We start from the raw sequence: 21,988 nt of genomic DNA, 5'->3' as shown, positions 1-21,988 counted from the left end.
TTACTACTGCCTTAAGGTAGGATACTGTTGTTACTACTGCCTTGAGGTAGGATACTGCTGTTACTACTGCCTTAAGGTAGGATACTGCTGTTACTACTGCCTTAAGGTAGGATACTGCTGTTACTACTGCCTTAAGGTGGGATGCTGTTGTTACTACTGCCTTAAGGTAGGATACTGCTGTTACTACTGCCTTAAGGTAGAATACTGCTGTTACTACTGCCTTGAGGTAGGATGCTGCTGTTACTACTGCCTTGAGGTAGGATACTGCTGTTACTACTGCCTTAAGGTAGGATGCTGCTGTTACTACTGCCTTAAGGTAGGATACTGCTGTTACTACTGCCTTAAGGTAGGATACTGCTGTTACTACTGCCTTAAGGTAGGATACTGTTGTTACTACTGCCTTGAGGTAGGATACTGCTGTTACTACTGCCTTAAGGTAGGATGCTGCTGTTACTACTGCCTTAAGGTAGGATACTGCTGTTAATACTGCCTTAAGGTAGGATGCTGCTGTTACTACTGCCTTAAGGTAGGATACTGCTGTTACTACTGCCTTAAGGTAGAATACTGCTGTTACTACTGCCTTGAGGTAGGATGCTGCTGTTACTACTGCCTTGAGGTAGGATGCTGCTGTTACTACTGCCTTAAGGTAGGATACTACTGCCTTAAGGTAGGATACTGCTGTTACTACTGCCTTAAGGTAGGATACTGCTGTTACTACTGCCTTGAGGTAGGATACTGCTGTTACTACTGCCTTAAGGTAGGATATTGCTGTTACTACTGCCTTAAGGTAGGATACTGCTGTTACTACTGCCTTAAGGTAGGATACTGCTGTTACTACTGCCGTAAGGTAGGATACTGCTGTTACTACTGCCTTAAGGTAGAATACTGCTGTTACTACTGCCTCAAGGTAGGATACTGCTGTTACTACTGCCTTAAGGTAGGATACTGCTGTTACTACTGCCTTAAGGTAGGATACTGCTGTTACTACTGCCTTGAGGTAGGATACTGCTGTTACTACTGCCTTAAGGTAGGATACTGCTGTTACTACTGCCTTAAGGTAGGATACTGCTGTTACTACTGCCTTAAGGTAGGATACTGCTGTTACTACTGCCTTAAGGTAGGATACTGCTGTTACTACTGCCTTAAGGTAGGATACTGTTGTTACTACTGCCTCAAGGTAGGATACTGCTGTTACTACTGCCTTAAGGTAGGATACTGCTGTTACTACTGCCTTAAGGTAGGATACTGCTGTTACTACTGCCTTAAGGTAGGATACTGCTGTTACTACTGCCTTAAGGTAGGATGCTGCTGTTACTACTGCCTTAAGGTAGGATACTGCTGTTACTACTGCCTTAAGGTATGATACTGCTGATACTACTGCCTTAAGGTAGGATGCTGCTGTTACTACTGCCTTAAGGTAGGATGCTGCTGTTACTACTGTCTTAAGGTAGGATGCTGCTGTTACTACTGCCTTAAGGTAGGATACTGCTGTTACTACTGCCTTAAGGTAGGATGCTGCTGTTACTACTGCCTTAAGGTAGGATACTGCTGTTACTACTGCCTTAAGGTAGGATACTGCTGTTACTACTGCCTTAAGGTAGGATACTGCTGTTACTACTGCCTTAAGGTAGGATACTGCTGTTACTACTGCCTTAAGGTAGGATGCTGCTGTTACTACTGCCTTAAGGTAGGATACTGCTGTTACTACTGCCTCAAGGTAGGATACTACTGCCTTAAGGTAGGATACTGCTGTTACTACTGCCTTAAGGTAGGATACTGCTGCCTCAAGGTAGGCTACTACTGCCTCAAGGTAGGATACTACTGCCGTAAGGTAGGATACTGCTGGTACTACTGCCTTAAGGTAGGATGCTGCTGTTACTACTGCCTTAAGGTAGGATACTGCTGTTACTACTGCCTCAAGGTAGGACACTGCTGTTACTACTGCCTCAAGGTAGGATGCTGCTGTTACTACTGCCTCAAGGTAGGATACTACTGCCTCAAGGTAGGTTAATTCTGCCTCAAGGTAGGATACTACTGCCTCAAGGTAGGATACTACTGCCTTAAGGTAGGATACTGCTGTTACTACTTCCTTAAGGTAGAATACTGCTGTTACTACTGCCTTAAGGTAGAATTCTGCTGTTACTACTGCCTTAAGGTAGAATACTGCTGTTACTACTGCCTCAAGGTAGGATACTACTGCCTCAAGGTGGAGTTCTCCACCTCTCTGATCAATCCTTCCTCCATGCCTGTTTCCCCACCAGGTCCCGTTAGTGATCTTCAAGCGTGAGAAGGAGGTGGCGAGGAGGCTGGAGTTTGATGGTCTCTACATCACAGAGCAGCCGTCGGAGGATGACATTAAAGGCCAGTGGGACAGACTGGTGATTAACACTGGGTAAGTCCACTGTCACTGCTCAGTTACTGCTTCGTTCATTATCACATGCTCCCTAATGGCACCAGATACCCTACCTAGTGCACTACTGTAGACCAGCTCTGCTCTGTGTAGGGTATAGGGTGCCGTGTGGGACCCAGTCAGCTATTACAGCAGGGTCAGGGTCCACAGAGGCCACATGCTGGGCTAATTGTCCTCTAAATGTTTAAATGTCAAACCTAACGATCACGCTCGTCTCGCAGTGGAGGTGCTTTGACTCTGCAACCCTATGGATCGCATATTAATGATATAAAGAAATTAATGAATATGGCAAACCATTTTCGTTAATCTATTCCATCGGTGGATAATGTACTCTGTATAGACTGACCATGTGGATTAGTAATGTAATGTAATGTACTCTGTATAGACTGACCATGTGGATTAGTAATGTAATGTACTCTGTATAGACTGACCATGTGGATTAGTAATGTAATGTAATGTACTCTGTATAGACTGACCATGTGGATTAGTAATGTAATGTAATGTACTCTGTATAGACTGACCATGTGGATTAGTAATGTAATGTAATGTACTCTGTATAGACTGACCATGTGGATTAGTAATGTAATGTACTCTGTATAGACTGACCATGTGGATTAGTAATGTAATGTAATGTACTCTGTATAGACTGACCATGTGGATTAGTAATGTAATGTAATGTACTCTGTATAGACTGACCATGTGGATTAGTAATGTAATGTAATGTACTCTGTATAGACTGACCATGTGGATTAGTAATGTAATGTACTCTGTATAGACTGACCATGTGGATTAGTAATGTAATGTAATGTACTCTGTATAGACTGACCATGTGGATTAGTAATGTAATGTAATGTACTCTGTATAGACTGACCATGTGGATTAGTAATGTAATGTAATGTACTCTGTATAGACTGACCATGTGGATTAGTAATGTAATGTACTCTGTATAGACTGACCATGTGGATTAGTAATGTAATGTAATGTACTCTGTATAGACTGACCATGTGGATTAGTAATGTAATGTAATGTACTCTGTATAGACTGACCATGTGGATTAGTAATGTAATGTACTCTGTATAGACTGACCATGTGGATTAGTAATGTAATGTACTCTGTATAGACTGACCATGTGGATTAGTAATGTAATGTACTCTGTATAGACTGACCATGTGGATTAGTAATGTAATGTAATGTACTCTGTATAGACTGACCATGTGGATTAGTAATGTAATGTAATGTACTCTGTATAGACTGACCATGTGGATTAGTAATGTAATGTAATGTACTCTGTATAGACTGACCATGTGGATTAGTAATGTAATGTACTCTGTATAGACTGACCATGTGGATTAGTAATGTAATGTAATGTACTCTGTATAGACTGACCATGTGGATTAGTAATGTAATGTACTCTGTATAGACTGACCATGTGGATTAGTAATGTAATGTACTCTGTATAGACTGACCATGTGGATTAGTAATGTAATGTACTCTGTATAGACTGACCATGTGGATTAGTAATGTAATGTAATGTACTCTGTATCGACTGACCATGTGGATTAGTAATGTAATGTAATGTACTCTGTATCGACTGACCATGTGGATTAGTAATGTAATGTAATGTACTCTGTATCGACTGACCATGTGGATTAGTAATGTAATGTAATGTACTCTGTATAGACTGACCATGTGGATTAGTAATGTAATGTAATGTACTCTGTATCGACTGACCATGTGGATTAGTAATGTAATGTAATGTACTCTGTATCGACTGAGCATGTGGATTAGTAATGTAATGTACTCTGTATAGACTGAGCATGTGGATTAGTAATGTAATGTAATGTACTCTGTATAGACTGCCCATGTGGATTAGTAATGTAATGTACTCTGTATAGACTGAGCATGTGGATTAGTAATGTAATGTAATGTACTCTGTATAGACTGCCCATGTGGATTAGTAATGTAATGTACTCTGTATAGACTGAGCATGTGGATTAGTAATGTAATGTAATGTACTCTGTATAGACTGACCATGTGGATTAGTAATGTAATGTAATGTACTCTGTATAGACTGACCATGTGGATTAGTAATGTAATGTAATGTACTCTGTATAGACTGACCATGTGGATTAGTAATGTAATGTACTCTGTATAGACTGAGCATGTGGATTAGTAATGTAATGTAATGTACTCTGTATAGACTGACCATGTGGATTAGTAATGTAATGTACTCTGTATAGACTGACCATGTGGATTAGTAATGTAATGTAATGTACTCTGTATAGACTGACCATGTGGATTAGTAATGTAATGTACTCTGTATAGACTGACCATGTGGATTAGTAATGTAATGTACTCTGTATAGACTGACCATGTGGATTAGTAATGTAATGTACTTTGCTTTTGATTTTCAGATCGTTTCCTAACAACTACTGGGATAAGTTTGTGAAGAGGAAGGTAGGTCTGAATTCATATTCACTGAAGTCTCTGAGTGATATACATTTATCTCCACATCAGTGACCTGTTTAGAACCAGTTTACAACATATTTAGAACCAGTGTATAACCTGTTTAGAACCACTTTAGAACCTGTTTGGAACCAGTTTACAACATATTTAGAACCTGTTTAGAACCAGTTAACAACATATTTAGAACCACTTTAGAACCTGTTTAGAACCAGTTTACAATGTATTTAGAACCACTTTAGTACCTGTTTAGAACCTGTTTACAACATATTTAGAACCAATTTAGAACATGTTAAGAACCAGTTTAGAATTGGTTTAGAACCAGGTTACAACATATTTAGAACCAGTTTAGAACCGATTTAGAACCAGTTTACAACATATTTAGAACCAGCTTAGAACCAATTTAGAACCAGTTTACAACATATTTAGAACCAGTTTCGAACCTGTTTAGAATCTATTTAGAACAAGTTTAGAACCTATTTAGAACCAGTTTACCACACATTTAGAACCTGTTTAGAAGCTGTTTAGAAGCTGTTTAGAACCTGTTTAGAACCCGTTTAGAAGCTGTTTAGAAGCTGTTTAGAAGCTGTTTAGAAGCTGTTTAGAACCTGTTTAGAACCTGTTTAGAAGCTGTTTAGAAGCTGTTTAGACTATAACAGAACAGTGGAGTAAAGCTGTGTGGTTCCCCTGCAGGTGATGGATAAGTATGGAGAGTTCTACGGCCATGACCGCATCAGTGAGCTGCTGGGTATGGACAAGGCTGCTCTGGACTTCAGTGACGCCCACGAGAAGAAGAAACCCAAGAAAGACAGCTCGTTTGCCGCAGTGTGAGTCTGGGGGTGGGGAGAGCTCGTTAGCCGTAGTGTGAGTCTGGGGGTGGGGAGAGCTCATTAGCCGCAGTGTGAGTCTGGGGGTGGGGAGAGCTCGTTAGCCGCAGTGTGAGTCTGGGGGTGGGGACAGCTCGTTAGCCGCAGTGTGAGTCTGGGGGTGGGGACAGCTCGTTAGCCGCAGTGTGAGTCTGGGGGTGGGGACAGCTCTTTAGCCGCAGTGTGAGTCTGGGGGTGGGGAGAGCTCGTTAGCCACAGTGTGAGTCTGGGGGTGGGGAGAGCTCGTTAGCCGCAGTGTGAGTCTGGGGGTGGGGAGAGCTCGTTAGCCGCAGTGTGAGTCTGGGGGTGGGGAGAGCTCGTTAGCCGCAGTGTGAGTCTGGGGGTGGGGAGAGCTCGTTAGCCGCAGTGTGAGTCTGGGGGTGGGGAGAGCTCGTTAGCCGCAGTGTGAGTCTGGGGGTGGGGACAGCTCGTTAGCCGCAGTGTGAGTCGGGCTGGTGGTGGTGGGGAGACAGAGTCAGGTAGGGAGCTGGTGGTGGGGAGACCAATCACTGTACAGGATGGTGGCAACATGACCAATCACTGTACAGGCTGGTGGCAACATGACCAATCACTGTGCAGGATGGTGGCAGCAGGAGCCCTGATCGATGACAAATACACCCCAACATGAATCGTGTTGATGTTGTGTTCTCTCTTCAAATCAAATCAAATCAAATGTATTTATATAGCCCTTCGTACATCAGCTGATATCTCAAAGTGCTGTACAGAAACCCAGCCTAAAACCCCAAACAGCAAACAATGCAGGTCTAAAAGGGGTGGGGAAAGCTCCCTAGAAAGGCCAAAACCTAGGAAGAAACCTAGAGAGGAACCGGGCTCTGGGGTGGCCAGTCCTCTTCTGGGTGCCGGGAGAGATTAGCTCTTGACCAAGATGTTCAGTCTGGGGGTGACCAGCATGGTCAAATAATAGGCAGAACAGTTGAAACTGGGGGCACAGTCAGGTGGACTGGGGACTCAAGGAGCCATCATGTGAGTCTGGGGCACGGTGGGGAGGGCTCGTTAGTCCTCAGTGTGAGTCTGGGGGTGGGGAGAGCATATGTGGGGTGGCCAGTGTCTTCTGGGGGTGGGGAGCCGCTGGAGATTATAACAGTGTGGTCTGGGGGTGTTCAAATGTTCATAAATGACCAGCATGGTGAGTCTGGGGGTGGGGAGAACAGTTGAAACTGGAGCAGGAGAGTCTGGGGGACTGGGGAGAGCTCGTCCTCATGCAGGTAGTCCTGGGACATGGTCTGGGGCCCAGGAGAGCTGAAACTGGAGCAGCAGTGTGAGTCTGGGGGTGGGGAGAGCTGGTCCCGCAGGTGAGTCTGGGGGTGGGGACCAGGCCAGTTGAAACTGGAGCAGCAGCATGGTCAGGGGACTGGGGACAGCTCGGAGTCATCATGTCAGGTAGTCCTGGGGCATGGTGGTGATGGGGAGACAGAGTCAGGTAGGGAGCTGGTGGTGGGGAGACCAATCACTGTACAGGATGGTGGCAACATGACCAATCACTGTACAGGCTGGTGGCAACATGACCAATCACTGTACAGGATGGTGGCAGCAGGAGGCCTGATCGATGACAAATACACCCCAACATGAATCGTGTTGATGTTGTGTTCTCTCTTGTCTCCTCTGGTCTGTTACAGATTAAACTCTGTTGATGTCAAGTACCAGATCTGGAAACTAGGAGTCGTCTTCACAGACAATGTAAATAAAGACTTATTTCATCCTGCTAAGTAACTTCAACGTTTTATTTAATATACAATAATACATTTTATATGCCATTTAGCAGACATTATTTCTAACTCTTCTTCTTCTTCTTCTTCTTCTTCTTCTTCTACCTGACCCCTGCAGTCGTTCCTGTACCTGGCCTGGTATATGACCATGTCCATCCTGGGTCACTACAACAACTTCTTCTTCGCTGCTCATCTCCTGGACATCGCCATGGGTTTCAAGACCCTCCGCACCATCCTGTCTTCTGTCACGCACAACGGCAAACAGGTACTGGTGTCTGCTCTGGGCTTTATCACTGTGTCTGGGCTTTATCACTGTGTCTGGGCTTTATCACTGTGTCTGGGCTTTATCACTGTGTCTGGGCTTTATCACTGTGTCTGGGCTTTATCACTGTGTCTGGGCTTTATCACTGTGTCTGGGCTTTATCACTGTGTCTGGGCTTTATCACCGTGTCTGCTCTGGGCTTTATCACTGTGTCTGCTCTTCATCACTGTGTCTGGGCTTCATCACTGTGTCTGGGCTTTATCACTGTGTCTGGGCTTTATCACTGTGTCTGGGCTTTATCACTGTGTCTGGGCTTTATCACTGTGTCTGGGCTTTATCACTGTGTCTGCTCTGGGCTTTATCACTGTGTCTGGGCTTTATCACTGTGTCTGGGCTTTATCACTGCGTCTGGGCTTCATCACTGTGTCTGGGCTTTATCACTGTGTCTGGGCTTTATCACTGTGTCTGGGCTTTATCACTGTGTCTGGGCTTTATCACTGTGTCTGGGCTTTATCACTGTGTCTGGGCTTTATCACTGTGTCTGGGCTTTATCACTGTGTCTGGGCTTTATCTCTGTGTCTGGGCTTTATCACTGTGTCTGGACTTTATCACTGTGTCTGCTCTGGGCTTTATCACTGTGTCTAGGCTTTATCACTGTGTCTGGACTTTATCACTGTGTCTAGGCTTTATCACTGTGTCTGGGCTTTATCACTGTCTGGGCTTTATCACTGTGTCTGGGCTTTATCACTGTGTCTGGGCTTTATCACTGTGTCTGGGCTTTATCACTGTGTCTGCTCTGGGCTTTATCACTGTGTCTGGGCTTCATCACTGTGTCTGGGCTTTATCACTGTGTCTGGGCTTTATCACTGTGTCTGGGATTTATCACTGTGTCTGGGCTTTATCACTGTGTCTGGGCTTTATCACTGTGTCTGCTCTGGGCTTCATCACTGTGTCTGGACTTTATCACTGTGTCTGGGCTTTATCACTGCGTCTGGGCTTCATCACTGTGTCTGGGCTTTATCACTGTGTCTGGGCTTTATCACTGTGTCTGGGCTTTATCACTGTGTCTGCTCTGGGCTTTATCACTGTGTCTGGGCTTCATCACTGTGTCTGGGCTTTATCACTGTGCCTGGGCTTTATCACTGTGTCTGGGCTTTATCACTGTGTCTGGGCTTTATCACTGTGTCTGCTCAGGGCTTCATCACTGTGTCTGGACTTTATCACTGTGTCTGGGCTTTATCACTGCGTCTGGGCTTCATCACTGCGTCTGGGCTTTATCACTGTGTCTGGGCTTTATCACTGTGTCTGGGCTTTATCACTGTGTCTGGGCTTTATCACTGTGGGCTTTATCACTGTGTCTGGGCTTTATCACTGTGTCTGGGCTTTATCTCTGTGTCTGGGCTTTATCACTGTGTCTGGACTTTATCACTGTGTCTGCTCTGGGCTTTATCACTGTGTCTAGGCTTTATCACTGTCTGGACTTTATCACTGTGTCTAGGCTTTATCACTGTGTCTGGGCTTTATCACTGTGTCTGGGCTTTATCACTGTGTCTGGGCTTTATCACTGTGTCTGGGCTTTATCACTGTGTCTGGGCTTTATCACTGTGTCTGCTCTGGGCTTTATCACTGTGTCTGCTCTGGGCTTCATCACTGTGTCTGGGCTTCATCACTGTGTCTGGGCTTTATCACTGTGTCTGGGCTTTATCACTGTGTCTGGGCTTTATCACTGTGTCTGGGCTTTATCACTGTGTCTGGGCTTTATCACTGTGTCTGGGCTTTATCACTGTGTCTGCTCTGGGCTTCATCACTGTGTCTGGGCTTTATCACTGTGTCTGGGCTTTATCACTGCGTCTGGGCTTCATCACTGTGTCTGGGCTTTATCACTGTGTCTGGGCTTTATCACTGTGTCTGGGCTTTATCACTGTGTCTGGGCTTTATCACTGTGGGCTTTATCACTGTGTCTGGGCTTTATCACTGTGTCTGGGCTTTATCTCTGTGTCTGGGCTTTATCACTGTGTCTGGACTTTATCACTGTGTCTGCTCTGGGCTTTATCACTGTGTCTAGGCTTTATCACTGTGTCTGGACTTTATCACTGTATCTGGGCTTTATCACTGTGTCTGGGCTTTATCACTGTGTCTGGGCTTTATCACTGTGTCTAGGCTTACTTAGTGTTCTACAAACCACTGTCTAAAGATACAATATATTACTGTAGGTTGTTGTTTCGGCTCTGTACTCCAACACTCTGAGGGTATGTGTCATGCCCTGACCCTAGATATCTCTGTTTTCTTAATATTTTGGTTAGGTCAGGGTGTGACTACGGTGGGTATGCTAGTTTTTGTATTGTCTAGGGGGTTTTGTATGTCTAGGGGGTTTTCGTTACCATTAATAAGGTTAGCATTAAAACAGGCTAACCTCTCACCGTTACCATTAAGGAGGTTAGCATTAAAACAGGCTAACCTCTCACCGTTATCATTAATAAGGTTAGCATTAAAACAGGCTAACCTCTCACTGTTACCATTAAGGAGGTTAGCATTAAGACAGGCGAACCTCTCACCGTTACCATTAATAAGGTTAGCATTAAAACAGGCTAACCTCTCACCGTTACCATTAAGGAGGTTAGCATTAAGACAGGCTAACCTCTCACCGTCACCATTAAGGAGTTTAGCATTAAAACAGGCTAACCTCTCACCGTTACCATTAATAAGGTTAGCATTAAAACAGGCTAACCTCTCAACGTTACCATTAAGGAGGTTAGCATTAAAACAGGCTAACCTCTCACCGTTACCATTAATAAGGTTAGCATTAAAACAGGCTAACCTCTCACCGTTACCAGAAGGTTAGCATTAAAACAGGCTAACCTCTCACCGTTACCAGAAGGTTAGCATTAAAACAGGCTAACCTCTCACCGTTACCATTAATAAGGTTAGCATTAAAACAGGCTAACCTCTCACCGTTACCATTAAGGAGGTTAGCATTAAAACAGGCTAACCTCTCACCGTTACCATTAAGGAGGTTAGCATTAAAACAGGCTAACCCTTCACCGTTACCATTAAGCAGGTTAGCATTAAAACAGGCTAACCTCTCACCATTACCATTAAGAAGGTTATCAGTTTATATCATACCCCTAAAACAGGCTAACCTCTCACCGTCACCATTAAGGAGGTTAGCATTAAAACAGGCTAATCTCTCACCATTACCATTAAGAAGGTTAGCATTAAAACAGGCTAATCTCTCACCGTTACCATTAAGAAGGTTAGCATTAAAACAGGCTAACCTCTCACCGATACCATTAAGAAGGTTAGCATGGTTAGCATTAAAACAGGCTAACCTCTCACTGTTACCATTAAGAAGGTTAGCATTAAAACAGGCTAACCTCTCACCGTTACCATTAAGGAGGTTAGCATTAAAACAGGCTAACCCTTCACCGTTACCATTAAGGAGGTTAGCATTAAAACAGGCTAACCTCTCACCATTACCATTAAGAAGGTTATCAGTTTATATCATACCCCTAAAACAGGCTAACCTCTCACCGTCACCATTAAGGAGGTTAGCATTAAAACAGGCTAATCTCTCACCATTACCATTAAGAAGGTTAGCATTAAAACAGGCTAATCTCTCACCGTTACCATTAAGAAGGTTAGCATTAAAACAGGCTAACCTCTCACCGATACCATTAAGAAGGTTAGCATGGTTAGCATTAAAACAGGCTAACCTCTCACTGTTACCATTAAGAAAGTTAGCATTAAAACAGGCTAACCTCTCACCGTTACCATTAAGGAGGTTAGCATTAAAACAGGCTAACCTCTCACCGATACCATTAAGAAGGTTAGCATTAAAACAGGCTAACTACCGTTACCATTACGAAGGTTAGCATTAAAACAGGCTAACCTCTCACCGTTACCATTAAGGAGGTTAGCATTAAAACAGGCTAACCTCTCACCGTTACCATTAAGGAGGTTAGCATTAAAACAGGCTAACCTCTCACCGTTACCATTAATAAGGTTAGCATTAAAACAGGCTAACCTCTCACCATTACCATTAAGGAGGTTAGCATTAAAACATGCTAACCTCTCACCGTTACAATTTGTAAGTCGCTCTGGATAAGAGCGTCTGCTAAATGACTTAAATGTAAATGTTAGCATTAAAACATGCTAACCTCTCACCGTTACCATGAAGGAGGTTAGCATTAAAACAGGCTAACCTCTCACCGTTACCATTAAGGAGGTTAGCATTAAAACAGGCTAACCTCTCACCGTTACCATTAAGGAGGTTAGCATTAAAACAGGCTAACCTCTCACCGTTACCATTAAGGAGGTTAGCATTAAAACAGGCTAACCTCTCACCGTTACCATTAAGGAGGTTAGCATTAAAACAGGCTAACCTCTCACCGTTACCAGTAGGTTAGCATTAACACAGGCTAACTACCGTTACCATTAAGGTTAGCATTAAAACAGGCTAACTACCGTTACCATTAAGAAGGTTAGCATTAAAACAGGCTAACCTCTCACCGTTACCATTAAGGAGGTTAGCATTAAAACAGGCTAACCTCTCACCGTTACCATTAAGGAGGTTAGCATTAAAACAGGCTAACCTCTCACCATTACCATTAAGGAGGTTAGCATTAAAACAGGCTAACCTCTCACCATTACCAGTAGGTTAGCATTAACACAGACTAACTACCGTTACCATTAAGGTTAGCATTAAAACAGGCTAACTACCGTTACCATTAAGAAGGTTAGCATTAAAACAGGCTAACCTCTCACCGTTACCATTAAGGAGGTTAGCATTAAAACAGGCTAACTACCGTTACCATTAAGAAGGTTAGCATTAAAACAGGCTAACTACCGTTACCATTAAGAAGGTTAGCATTAAAACAGGCTAACTACCGTTACCATTAAGAAGGTTAGCATTAAAACAGGCTAACCTCTTACCGTTACCATTAAGGAGGTTAGCATTAAAACAGGCTAACCTCTCACCGTTACCAGTAGGTTAGCATTAAAACAGGCTAACCTCTTACCGTTACCATTAAGAAGGTTAGCATTAAAACAGGCTAACCTCTCACCGTTACCAGTAGGTTAGCATTAAAACAGGCTAACCTCTTACCGTTACCATTAAGAAGGTTAGCATTAAAACAGGCTAACCTCTCACCGTTACCATTAAGGAGGTTAGCATTAAAACAGGCTAACCTCTTACCGTTACCATTAAGAAGGTTAGCATTAAAACAGGCTAACCTCTCACCGTTACCAGTAGGTTAGCATTAAAACAGGCTAACCTCTTACCGTTACCATTAAGAAGGTTAGCATTAAAACAGGCTAACCTCTCACCGTTACCATTAAGGAGGTTAGCATTAAAACAGGCTAACCTCTCACCGTCACCATTAAGAAGGTTAGCATTAAAACAGGCTAACCTCTCACCGTTACCAGTAGGTTAGCATTAAAACAGGCTAACCTCTTACCGTTACCATTAAGAAGGTTAGCATTAAAACAGGCTAACCTCTCACCGTTACCATTAAGGAGGTTAGCATTAAAACAGGCTAACCTCTTACCGTTACCATGAAGGAGGTTAGCATTAAAACAGGCTAACCTCCCACTGTCACATTTAAGAAGGTTAGCATTAAAACAGGCTAACCTCTCACCGTTACCAGTAGGTTAGCATTAAAACAGGCTAACCTCTTACCGTTACCATTAAGAAGGTTAGCATTAAAACAGGCTAACCTCTCACCGTTACCATTAAGGAGGTTAGCATTAAAACAGGCTAACCTCTTACCGTTACCATGAAGAAGGTTAGCATTAAAACAGGCTAACCTCCCACTGTCACATTTAAGAAGGTTAGCATTAAAACAGGCTAACCTCTCACCGTTACCAGTAGGTTAGCATTAAAACAGGCTAACCTCTTACCGTTACCATTAAGAAGGTTAGCATTAAAACAGGCTAACCTCTCACCGTTACCATTAAGGAGGTTAGCATTAAAACAGGCTAACCTCTTACCGTTACCATGAAGAAGGTTAGCATTAAAACAGGCTAACCTCCCACTGTCACATTTAAGAAGGTTATTGTTTTTTGGGGGGGTATGATATTTATGCCTCTACAACTTTCTCACTCATGATTATTCACCGTTTATTAATAATCATCCTGGCGTTGACATTAGTTGGATGCCTACAGATATAAATGCAATGTGTTTCTAATAATAATATAATAATAATGGTCTAATACCCCTCTCAATGTGTTTCTGTATGGAGGAATGGTCTAATACCCCTCCCAATGTGTTTCTGTATGGAGGAATGGTCTAATACCCCTCCCAATGTGTTTCTGTATGGAGGAATGGTCTAATACCCCTCCCAATGTGTTTCTGTATGGAGGAATGGTCTAATACCCCTCCCAATGTGTTTCTGTATGGAGGACTGGTCTAATACCCCTCCCAATGTGTTTCTGTATGGAGGTCTAATACCCCTCCCAATGTGTTTCTGTATGGAGGAATGATCTAATACCCCTCCCAATGTGTTTCTGTATGGAGGACTGGTCTAATACCCCTCCCAATGTGTTTCTGTATGGAGGTCTAATACCCCTCCCAATGTGTTTCTGTATGGAGGTCTAATACCCCTCCCAATGTGTTTCTGTATGGAGGTCTAATACCCCTCCCAATGTGTTTCTGTATGGAGGACTGGTCTAATACCCCTCCCAATGTGTTTCTGTATGGAGGAATGATCTAATACCCCTCCCAATGTGTTTCTGTATGGAGGACTGGTCTAATACCCCTCCCAATATGTTTCTGTATGGAGGAATGGTCTAATACCCCTCCCAATGTGTTTCTGTATGGAGGACTGGTCTAATACCCCTCCCAATGTGTTTCTGTATGGAGGAATGGTCTAATACCCCTCCCAATGTGTTTCTGTATGGAGGTCTAATACCCCTCCCAATGTGTTTCTGTATGGAGGAATGGTCTAATACCCCTCTCAATGTGTTTCTGTATGGAGGAATGATCTAATACCCCTCCCAATGTGTTTCTGTATGGAGGAATGGTCTAATACCCCTCCCAATGTGTTTCTGTATGGAGGAATGATCTAATACCCCTCCCAATGTGTTTCTGTATGGAGGTCTAATACCCCTCCCAATGTGTTTCTGTATGGAGGAATGATCTAATACCACTCCCCCAATGTGTTTCTGTATGGAGGAATGGTCTAATACCCCTCCCAATGTGTTTCTGTATGGAGGAATGGTCTAATACCCCTCCCAATGTGTTTCTGTATGGAGGAATGATCGAATACCCCTCCCAATGTGTTTCTGTATGGAGGAATGATCTAATACCCCTCCCAATGTGTTTCTGTATGGAGGTCTAATACCCCTCCCAATGTGTTTCTGTATGGAGGAATGATCTAATACCCCTCCCAATGTGTTTCTGTATGGAGGAATGGTCTAATACCCCTCCCAATGTGTTTCTGTATGGAGGACTGGTCTAATACCCCTCTCAATGTGTTTCTGTATGGAGGAATGGTCTATTACCCCTCCCAATGTGTTTCTGTATGGAGGAATGGTCTAATACCCCTCCCAATGTGTTTCTGTATGGAGGACTGGTCTAATACCCCTCTCAATGTGTTTCTGTATGGAGGAATGGTCTAATACCCCTCCCAATGTGTTTCTGTATGGAGGAATGGTCTAATACCCCTCCCAATGTGTTTCTGTGTGGAGGAATGGTCTAATACCCCCCCAATGTGTTTCTGTATGGAGGAATGGTCTAATACCCCTCCCAATGTGTTTCTGTATGGAGGACTGGTCTAATACCCCTCCCAATGTGTTTCTGTATGGAGGAATGGTCTAATACCCCTCCCAATGTGTTTCTGTATGGAGGTCTAATACCCCTCCCAATGTGTTTCTGTATGGAGGAATGGTCTAATACCCCTCTCAATGTGTTTCTGTATGGAGGAATGATCTAATACCCCTCCCAATGTGTTTCTGTATGGAGGAATGGTCTAATACCCCTCCCAATGTGTTTCTGTATGGAGGAATGATCGAATACCCCTCCCAATGTGTTTCTGTATGGAGGAATGATCTAATACCCCTCCCAATGTGTTTCTGTATGGAGGAATGGTCTAATACCCCTCCCAATGTGTTTCTGTATGGAGGACTGGTCTAATACCCCTCCCAATGTGTTTCTGTATGGAGGAATGATCTAATACCCCTCCCAATGTGTTTCTGTATGGAGGTCTAATACCCCTCCCAATGTGTTTCTGTATGGAGGAATGATCTAATACCCCTCCCCCAATGTGTTTCTGTATGGAGGAATGGTCTAATACCCCTCCCAATGTGTTTCTGTATGGAGGAATGGTCTAATACCCCTCCCAATGTGTTTCTGTATGGAGGAATGATCGAATACCCCTCCCAATGTGTTTCTGTATGGAGGAATGATCTAATACCCCTCCCAATGTGTTTCTGTATGGAGGTCTAATACCCCTCCCAATGTGTTTCTGTATGGAGGTCTAATACCCCTCCCAATGTGTTTCTGTATGGAGGAATGATCTAATACCCCTCCCAATGTGTTTCTGTATGGAGGAATGGTCTAATACCCCTCCCAATGTGTTTCTGTATGGAGGACTGGTCTAATACCCCTCTCAATGTGTTTCTGTATGGAGGAATGGTCTAATACCCCTCCCAATGTGTTTCTGTATGGAGGAATGGTCTAATACCCCTCCCAATGTGTTTCTGTATGGAGGACTGGTCTAATACCCCTCTCAATGTGTTTCTGTATGGAGGAATGGTCTAATACCCCTCCCAATGTGTTTCTGTATGGAGGAATGGTCTAATACCCCTCCCAATGTGTTTCTGTGTGGAGGAATGGTCTAATACCCCTCCCAATGTGTTTCTGTATGGAGGAATGGTCTAATACCCCTCCCAATGTGTTTCTGTATGGAGGAATGGTCTAATACCCCTCCCAATGTGTTTCTGTATGGAGGACTGGTCTAATACCCCTCCCAATGTGTTTCTGTATGGAGGAATGATCTAATACCCCTCCCAATGTGTTTCTGTATTGAGGACTGGGCTAATACCCCTCCCAATATGTTTCTGTATGGAGGAATGGTCTAATACCCCTCCCAATGTGTTTCTGTATGGAGGACTGGTCTAATACCCCTCCCAATGTGTTTCTGTATGGAGGAATGGTCTAATACCCCTCCCAATGTGTTTCTGTATGGAGGTCTAATACCCCTCCCAATGTGTTTCTGTATGGAGGAATGGTCTAATACCCCTCTCAATGTGTTTCTGTATGGAGGAATGATCTAATACCCCTCCCAATGTGTTTCTGTATGGAGGAATGGTCTAATACCCCTCCCAATGTGTTTCTGTATGGAGGAATGATCGAATACCCCTCCCAATGTGTTTCTGTATGGAGGAATGATCTAATACCCCTCCCAATGTGTTTCTGTATGGAGGAATGGTCTAATACCCCTCCCAATGTGTTTCTGTATGGAGGACTGGTCTAATACCCCTCCCAATGTGTTTCTGTATGGAGGAATGATCTAATACCCCTCCCAATGTGTTTCTGTATGGAGGTCTAATACCCCTCCCAATGTGTTTCTGTATGGAGGAATGGTCTAATACCCCTCCCAATGTGTTTCTGTATGGAGGAATGGTCTAATACCCCTCCCAATGTGTTTCTGTATGGAGGAATGGTCTAATACCCCTCCCAATGTGTTTCTGTATGGAGGACTGGTCTAATACCCCTCCCAATGTGTTTCTGTATGGAGGAATGATCTAATACCCCTCCCAATGTGTTTCTGTATGGAGGACTGGTCTAATACCCCTCCCAATATGTTTCTGTATGGAGGAATGGTCTAATACCCCTCCCAATGTGTTTCTGTATGGAGGACTGGTCTAATACCCCTCCCAATGTGTTTCTGTATGGAGGAATGGTCTAATACCCCTCCCAATGTGTTTCTGTATGGAGGAATGGTCTAATACCCCTCCCAATGTGTTTCTGTATGGAGGACTGGTCTAATACCCCTCCCAATGTGTTTCTGTATGGAGGAATGGTCTAATACCCTCCCAATGTGTTTCTGTATGGAGGAATGGTCTAATACCCTCCCAATGTGTTTCTGTATGGAGGAATGATCTAATACCCCTCCCAATGTGTTTCTGTATGGAGGAATGGTCTAATACCCCTCCCAATGTGTTTCTGTATGGAGGAATGGTCTAATACCCCTCCCAATGTGTTTCTGTATGGAGGAATGGTCTAATACCCCTCCCAATGTGTTTCTGTATGGAGGAATGGTCTAATACCCCTCCCAATGTGTTCGACAACATAAGGCTCAGTGCCATCCTCGTAAGGTATTGAAAACAGGGGTGACAATCATTTTGATTCCTACTATTTTGAGAAGAAAAAGTATTACTTCTTAAACAAAATATTTGTCTTTGAGCAATAGTATTAGAATGACAATAATATATTTCCATGGTTGCTTTCAACTTCTTCACTAATAATGACCTCTGTCTCTCTCTGTCTCCCTCTCTCTGTCTCTCTCTCTATTCCTCTCTCTGTCTCTCTCTCTTCCTCTCTCTTTCTCTCTCTCTTCCTCTCTCTTTCTCTCTCTCTGTCTCTCTCACTCTCTCTCTTTTTCTCTCTCTCTTCATCTCTCTTTCTCTCTCTCTCTCTCTCTCTCTCTCTCTCTCTCTCTCTCTCTCTCTCTCTCTCTCTCTCTCTCTCTCTCTCTCTCGTCCCCTCGCTCTCTCTCCCTCTCCCTCTCTCTCTCTCTCTCTCTCTCTCTCTCTCTCTCTCTCTCTCTCTCTCTCTCTCTCTCTCTCTCTCTCTCTCTCTCTCTCCTCGTCCCTCGCTCTCTCTCCCTCTCCCTCTCCAGCTGGTTCTGACAGTAGGACTACTGGCTGTGGTGGTGTATCTCTACACTGTGGTGGCGTTCAACTTCTTCAGGAAGTTCTACAATCGAGGAGAAGAGGGAGAGACGCCGGACATGAAGTGTGATGACATGCTCACAGTGAGTAGTCAAACTGATCTACAATCAGATTATATAGACATGGAGAACATGCTCACAGTGAGTAGTCAAACTGATCTACAATCAGATTATATAGACATGGAGAACATGCTCACAGTGAGTAGTCAAACTGATCTACAATCAGATTATATAGACAAGGAGGACCTGATCCTAGATCAGTTTGTCTTCTAGAGCCCACTGAATCAGACTATATAGACAAGGACCTGATCCTAGATCAGTTTGTCTTCTAGAGCCCACTGAATCAGACTATATAGACAAGGAGGACCTGATCCTAGATCAGTTTGTCTTCTAGAACCCACTGAATCAGCTTATATAGACAAGGACGACCTGATCCTAGATCATTTTTGTCTTCTAGAGCCCACTGAATCAGACTATATAGACAGGGACGACCTGATCCTAGATCAGTTTTGTCTTCTAGAGCCCACTGAATCAGACTATATAGACAAGGACGACCTGATCCTAGATCAGCACTGACTTCATTGTAAACAACACAATGTAATCTCTGAATGTGTTAGTCACTGTAATTGTGATTGACCTCACTCATACAGCTGCACCCCCCTATTTCAGTCAGCGGTTCTGTATCCCACTGCTTCATCCTCCTTCGTGTCGATATTTCAGTCAGAGGTTCTATATCCCACTACTTCACCCTCCTTCGTGTCGACCTGATTGCCGTGCAGACGCGGGCAGAGCTGTGATGAATGCAGTTCGTTAAGCTAAAGGCTAATGAAACACTAGTTGCTGGGATGCTGCTGCTAATTGACTAGTAATTCCCTGACACGGTGAGCCAGAGAAAGGTGGTGTCAGAACGAGGTCTGCTGATTGGCTGGTCTAATTAGCCCCAGATGTAATGGATACGGAATAAAGATCTGGGTTGTGGGACCCTATCCCCTATATAGTGCCCTACTTTAGAGTCCTATGGGCCTAAAGTAGTGCACTAAAGTGGTAATCGGTTGCCATTTGGGACTCAGGGCTGAGCGATGCCTTTAATGACCTATTCTATTGTGGTCGTATTGGCAGCAGCACAGCCATCCGAGCCCATCAGAATGAAACATTCATGTGTTGTAAAGCCCAAAGTGTTTGCATAGTCAACTAACAGACAGCTCTGACACACACACTTAGCCACCAGGGGTCTTTTCACAGTCCCCAAATCCAGAACAAATTCAAGAAAGCGTATTATATAGAGCCTTTATTGCATGGACCTTCCCTTCCATCTCATATTGCTGAAGTAAACAGCACACCTGGTTCCAAACAACAGGAGAAGACACACCTCTCAGCCACAACGCCTCTCTCCTATTGGACAGTTGTGTTGGTGTGTAGGTTACACCTCTCTCCTATTGGACAGACAGTGTGTATTGATATGTAGGTTACACCTCTCAGCCACAACGCCTCTCTCCTATTGGACAGACAATGTGTGTTGGTGTGTAGGTTACACCTCTCTCCTATTGGACAGTGTGTGTTGGTGTGTAGGTTACACCTCTCTCCTATTGGACAGACCGTGTGTGTTGGTGTGTAGGTTACACCTCTCTCCTATTGGACAGACAGTGTGTGTTGGTGTGTAGGTTACACCTCTCTCCTATTGGACAGACAGTGTGTGTTGGTGTGTAGGTTACACCTCTCTCCTATTGGACAGACAGTCCTTGAGCTTCTCTTGTCTGTTAATGTTCTGTATTCTGTCATGTTTCATGTTCTGTGTTCTAGAAGACAGACAGACAGACAGACAGACAGACAGACAGACAGACAGACAGACAGACAGACAGACAGACAGACAGACAGACAGACAGACAGACAGACAGACAGACAGACAGACAGACAGACAGACAGACAGACAGACAGACAGACAGACAGACAGACAGACAGACAGACAGACAGACAGACAGACAGACAGACAGACAGACAGACAGACAGACAGACAGACAGACAGACAGACAGACAGACAGACAGACAGGGCCTGTTTTTGCCCCTAAAGAGTGACTGACAGACAGGGGACAGTAACATCATGCTCTGTGTCTCTGCGTTAATCCTCCCAGAAACAGCCACCCATGACATTTCATTAGTCCATTCTCTGCTGCTACTTCCTATTAAGGAGTCCTCTCTGGATCTGACAGGTCTGGAGGAAGAGGACAAAGATGTGCCCTATATAGGGGACAGTGTTCCATTTGGGATGCAGGCAGAGGATTAGCTCGGGGATGGCTTAGGGGCTGGATTAGGGGCTGGGTTAGGGACTGGGTTAGGGGCTGGGTTAGGGACTGGGTTAGGGACTGGGTTAGGGGCTGGGTTAGGGACTGGGTTAGGGGCTGGGTTAGGGACTGGGTTAGGGGCTGGGTTAGGGGGCTGGGTTAGGGACTGGGTTAGGGACTGGGTTAGGGGCTGGGTTAGGGGGCTGGGTTAGGGGCCAGGTGCTGGGTTAGGGGCTGGGTTAGGGACTAGGTTAGGGGCTGGTTTAGGGGCTGGGTTAGGGGGCTGGGTTAGGGGCTAGGTGCTGGGTTAGGGGCTGGGTTAGGGACTGGGTTAGGGGCTGGGTTAGGGACTGGGTTAGGGGCTGGGTTAGGGGGCTGGGTTAGGGGCTAGGTGCTGGGTTAGGGGCTGGATTAGGTGCTGGGTTAGGGGCTGGATTAGGGGCTGGGTTAGGGACTGGGTTAGGGGCTGGGCTGGGTTAGGGGCTGGGTTAGGGGCTGGGTTAGGTGCTGGGTTAGGGGCTGGGTGCTGGGTTAGGGGCTGGATTAGGGACTGGGTTAGGGGCTGGGTTAGTTTCTAGGTTAGGGGCTGGGTGCTGGGTTAGGGGCTGGGTTAGGGGCTGGGTTAGTTTCTGGGTTAGGGGCTGGGTGCTGGGTTAGGGGCTGGGTGCTGGGTTAGGGGCTGGGTGCTGAGTTAGGGGCTGGGTTAGGGACTGGGTTAGTTTCTGGGTTAGGGGCTGGGTGCTGGGTTAGGGCTGGGCTGGGCTGGGTGCTGGATCAGGGGCTGTGTGCTGGGTTAGGGGCTGGGTTAGGGACTGGGTTAGGGGCTGGGTTAGTTTCTGGGTTAGGGGCTGGGTGCTGGGTTAGGGGCTGGGCTGGGTGCTGGGTTAGGGGCTGGGTGCTGGGTTAGGGGCTGGGTGCTGGGTTAGGGGCTGGGTTGGGGAATGGGTTAGGGGCTGGGTTAGGGCGTCTGCTAAATGACTTAAATGTAAATGTTAGGGGCTGGCTGGGTGCTGGATTAGGGGCTGGGTTAGGGGCTGGGTTAGGGGCTGGGTTAGGGGCTGGGTTAGGAGCTGGGTTAGGGGCTGGGTT

The 21,988-nt window shown here is 44.9% G+C and overlaps 1 pseudogene; it reads left to right on the top strand.

Moving 5' to 3' along the window:
• The window catches only part of LOC124019869, a 47,015-nt pseudogene that overhangs the window by 14,303 nt on the left and 10,724 nt on the right, over positions 1 to 21,988 (top strand).

The sequence above is a fragment of the Oncorhynchus gorbuscha genome, unplaced genomic scaffold (assembly GCF_021184085.1).
Source record: "Oncorhynchus gorbuscha isolate QuinsamMale2020 ecotype Even-year unplaced genomic scaffold, OgorEven_v1.0 Un_scaffold_706, whole genome shotgun sequence".
Lineage (NCBI taxonomy): Eukaryota > Metazoa > Chordata > Actinopteri > Salmoniformes > Salmonidae > Oncorhynchus > Oncorhynchus gorbuscha.
Note: the sequence above shows the minus strand (reverse complement) of the source record. Positions and strands in the feature narration are given on the sequence as shown.